Source organism: Drosophila serrata, unplaced genomic scaffold (assembly GCF_035046125.1).
Source record: "Drosophila serrata isolate PLE 108 unplaced genomic scaffold, ASM3504612v1 contig_396, whole genome shotgun sequence".
NCBI classification, from domain to species: domain Eukaryota; kingdom Metazoa; phylum Arthropoda; class Insecta; order Diptera; family Drosophilidae; genus Drosophila; species Drosophila serrata.
In genome coordinates, this window is record NW_028257294.1 from 1 (window position 1) to 4,995 (window position 4,995).

At 42.4% G+C, this 4,995-nt stretch overlaps 1 long non-coding RNA gene across 1 annotated transcript; it reads right to left on the reverse strand.

The window, feature by feature from the left end:
- Positions 1 to 3,278: 3,278 nt before the first annotated feature.
- On the reverse strand, positions 3,279 to 4,874 carry LOC147642523 (uncharacterized). The gene is made up of 2 exons (XR_015273500.1): positions 4,395 to 4,874; positions 3,279 to 4,334 (listed from the first exon to the last, which is right to left on the reverse strand). It is a non-coding gene; the product is annotated as an uncharacterized LOC147642523 (long non-coding RNA).
- Positions 4,875 to 4,995: the final 121 nt, after the last annotated feature.

The window sequence follows — 4,995 nt, forward strand, 5'->3', positions numbered from 1 at the left end:
GCAAGGTGATGCGAAACTGTATGTTGCCATTTCGCCATCTCGCTGTACGTCGCCTCTGCCGTCGCCTTTGCCGCCTCCTCTGCCGTCGCCTCGTTGCGTGTTCTGGAAACTTCTGGTAGGTAGCTGTTCAAAGTTCTCGGAACTGTTGTTGTTGGCGTCGTCGTCTTCGTCGCCCGCCACTGTCGCCAACTCCAACGCCTAGCTGTCCTGCCTTACGGAACCATGCCGAATTCGAGCATTTTGTCGCTCTCTTCATTCCCGCCGTCTTCGTTGCTCTGGCTGCTGCCGACATTGGCGCCGATCTGACGATTCAAACGGTTCCATCTCCACACACTCTTCCGAAGCACTACCTCGAATTTCAATAGGGACCTTGGCTAGCCTTGCGAACAGCTCCACTTGTGTGCCCTTCCGTGGGCAAATTCAACAGTTCCAACCACCTCTTGAATTGGACAACCGTTATATCTGCTATGTTTGTCCATTTTTTATTTTAGTTTGATGAGAAAAATTTCGCGTTCGTATCCCACTTCTGAAGTTTGTGGCCGCCTTTTAGTTTTAAACACTTCTTATTGTTTTCTCCTATTATTAATATTTTCTTTATTATTTAAGTTCGAACTTTTTATACTTGGTTTTATCTTTTCTTCACTCTTGTCTTTACACTTCTTGTCTTTACACTTCTTGTCTTTACACGTCTACTCTCGTTCCGATCTTCTCACCAAGTGATCTGCCGCTCTCTGCAACCACTCAAACAACCCCCATTTTCAGCCAGTCGCTCTCTCATGCTCTCTCTTGAGAGAGCGTAACATCTCAATAAGAGTGGCCAGAGCATACTTATCTTATCTGGCCTGCTACAAAACTGTTAATAAATTAAACATGTGCATGTCATAGGATGTCATCAATAAAAATTCATTAACAATTCATCGATGATTCATCAACAAATTCGATGATTCATCAACAAAATGCCTTTCGGGATATATATTGTCAGAAAAAAAAAACTTAAAATAAGTAGTAATTATAGTTAAATAACTTAAATATTTATTTATTTATTTGCACACTGTATACTTAATTACAAATTAAGCTGCAGTATGAGTGTCAGCCATAGCTGCTTAGGCTGATAACTTAAATAATTTGTCCCCCAATGCAAGCGCTAGCCGCTAAGTATTGCTGTGGCGTCATAAGCAAGTGTGCCGCCGCCGAGGCACACTGGCTGTGGCCGTCCAAAATCTTTGAAACAGACTCTGCATGCAGAAATTTGAACACGCGTACAAACGTGCGACCGATTGTACACATATACACAGAATCGAGAGAACAGCGCAAAGAAACGCACCCCTGCTCATCGTTCCACGGTCGATCTGCCACTGAAAAGTGAATTCTTGTTGTGCTCGATTTCGAACGAAAGCTTCGAACTCGAAAAAGCCGAACGCACTCTGGGGTTCTAAACATATCGTTCGGGTGCTCTAGGGTTCCAGGCTCAGCCGTTTTTGTGATAGTACTTTTTTGTACTGTTTGACTTCTCTATGTATTTCTTGCTTAGTGCTAAAACCTAGCTTGGGCGAGCGGATTGAAAGCTCTTTTGACTGATAGAATAGGGACAGAGAGCCTACCGGACGTTTTGAGACTGATAGAGGGATCACACTGCCTCTCGAAAATAAGCGCCCTTTTCCCGTGAACATTCACCATGGCAGACTCCGCATGGGTGGGATAAAATACCTAGGGAACGTCTGTCTTAAAGCTTGGACCTAATCGCACTGATTGGTTATCTTTTTAACACAAATCTTAGAAGGTTGAATAGAATCTATGGCGCTCCGTAAGGAAAGAACTAAGTTTTAGCCACGTAGGAATTTTGGCTTTATTTGGATGGACTGCTCCCATAATGCCAGCGTCAGCTTAGGATGTTTCGTGGAGCAGAAATCAGCAAGAAGACATTCCCAACTTTCAGTAGAAAGGCGGACACTTCGAGGGCCGTAAGACAATAGTGGATGGTATCTTGCAGCTTCATCAAGGCCGCCGAAGATTCGTGTACAATGGAATGAATGTTCAATAACCTTTTCAGTTGACTGTTCACCAGCGATCGTTTGTTTTCCCAGGCTGAGCGAAAACCATCGTTGGTGAGCGGCGGATTTATAACTATGGAATGAGCTGCACCACTAGTCTTGGCATTTAAATAGAAAAACTTTTTTAAAGTTGTAAGCGCAGGATTGTCTATATAGACCGCTGTGAAAAGGTCTCGAAAAGTCGCCCAGCGAAGATAATCACCCGGGTAAACATCCGTATCGCACGGAGGAAGCCGACAGCCAGACGGAAGGGAATTTTGGGTCGGAACGGGTTGGACTTGAACTGATTTAGGAGAGATCGTATTGATCTGTTCCATAAGCTGGGCGACACACATTTCGTAAATAAAATATTTTGCCTTGAATTTCGAATTTAGGTACCTTTTGGGATCATAGTATAGCTTTAAAATAGCTAATAAATATTTTACAATAATTTTAAAATTATTTGGAAACCTTTGATTTTATCTAAAGAATGTTCGTTGTGTTCTTTAGATAAAATCAAAATCGTAAAAATTGTGTAAAAACCCGCCACTAAACTATAAAATAGCTAACGTTGTGGCGAAACTTGGTGTAGGATTCTGTCTCGTCGGCTCTGTATCACCGTTCTTTGCATGTGAGGAATATACGAAAGCAGGTGGATGTGCACTCTGTGTAAGAAAAAGGCCTACGGCCTAAGCTTGCTAAATGTATATTTGTATGGATGTAAATACATATGTGGAAATTGTCGCTCAGCGCAGAATAGAGCAAAGCTTGCCCGGTATATTTATGTTTATGCGCATATGCTTGAAAGTCTTTGGTCTTTGGAGAAATAATTTTTATATAGAAGCTGTGGACTAAAATTTTGGTTTAGTTAAATATTTATATTTCGGATTTTTATTTCCATTAATTGGAAGGAACATTTTTTAAGTTATTAAACTATCGTGTCGGTGTAATGAAATATATATATATAGAATAAAAATTTTAAATCTATATATAAAAATGCTCTGTTCGTGTCTACTTCCTTCATAGACTTGAAAAGTTCTGAACCGTTTAAGCCCAAATTTTGACACAACATGCGTTGAGGTTCCAGCTCGGTTATTGTCTACTTTTGATGTTGATAGCTTATCTGCGGTTGCGAATATATCAATTTTTTTAGCGTTTCCCCGTGCCTCTACTGCTGCGCCCTCTACAGGCAGCTAGCTGAATCGAAGCATTTCCTGTCAAACATTCAAAACATATTGAAAGAAGAAATTGGAGATAAAAATTTTATTTTTTTGTTCAGGTTCAGTAAGAAATGAAGTCATGCCACCCAAGAAGTCGAGTTTGGGTCGTCGTACTCGCAATACAGAAGCAAACAGACTTAAGATTACGAATATGACTGACGAAGAACGGGCCTCCATCCGAGAGACTGAGCGGATGAAAGCAATGCAGATGCACAACGAGGAATCAGCAGAATGACGAGCAGATAGGCTTGAGAGAAAACGATTGAGAGTTAGGCAGTCGCGTTCTGCAGCAATCGATTTGATTCACTCTCAAAATAATGAACGTGACAGGGCAAGGGTAGCTGAAGCGCGTTTACAGCTTGCAGCAGATCAAAACCTGCAATACAATCGTCTTGCATTCAGATATAATCCAACTGTTGATTACAGCTCGAATCGCAATGTCGTTATTGGCCGGATGCATCAGGTCTGCATATACTGTCAGGCTCCTTTGATTGAATCAGACGAAACTTCGGTCCGAGGAATATAGCGTTGGAAAGCTCACGATTTTGCTATCCTCATACATAGGTAGTCCACGCCACATGCATGAATATGCTCAAGATGCCATGGCATATGTTCGTTGCTACGGCCGTCCATATTTATTTATCACCTTCACATGAAATCCAGCTTGGGACGAGATAGTACAGCTGTTATTTCCTGCACAATCATATAGGGATAGGCATGACATCACAGCCCGTGTTTTCAGACAAAAGTTCAAGTCACTGATGGATTTCATTGTGAAACATGGAGTTTTTGGATCTGTGCGGTGCTAGATGTATTCAGTATGATAAAATTACTCCAGACGAAATCGACGATGTTATATGCGCTGAGATTCCATGGGCAGAGGTTGATACGGATTTGCATGAAGTTGTCATCAAGAACATGATCCATGGCCCTTGTGGTACCCTCAACCCATGTTCACCATGAATGGTAGACGGGAAGTGTTCCAAGCGATATCCTCGAGCATTTACAGCCAACACCGTAACAGGGGACGATGGATATCCTCTGTGTAGGAGACGGTCAACTGAAGATGGAGGGACTTCGGCAACTTTAAACATGAGAATTGGTGATATTGAGGTAGACAATCGTTGGGTGGTTCCATACTCACCACTATTGTCAAAATCATACAAAGCGCACATCAACGTAGAATATTGCAATTCCGTGAAATCGATTAAATATAACTGCAAGTACGTGAATAAAGGCAGCGATATGGCAGTTTTTGGTGTTCAGGCAGAAAATGGTGACAGCAATGCAGTACGAGTTGTCGATGAAATCTCTCAATACCAGGCTGGAAGATACATAAGCAGCAACGAGGCTGCATGGCGAATTTTTTCGATCCCAATTCATGACCGCTATCCAGCTGTAGTTCACTTGGCAGTAAATTTGGAGAATGGTCAACGTGTCTATTTCACAGAACTAAATGTGCAAGAAAGAGTCCTGAATCCGCCTACGACAACTCTGACTGCCTTCTTCACCTTATGCCAGGAAGATGCTTTTGCCATAACCTTGAACTATTCAGAAGTGCCCTCTTAACCACAATATGCCACAGAGAAACGTGGCAGGGTACAGCTAGTATATATAAGTTAACTAAGCAATGACCGATCGTCCGAAAGCTCGCTCCGGCCAAATTGCTGACACAGCGTCTGGCCGGAAGCCCGTGCATAGCCGCCAAGCACTATCCATTGGAGTGGCCGCTATGAGTCCCTTTT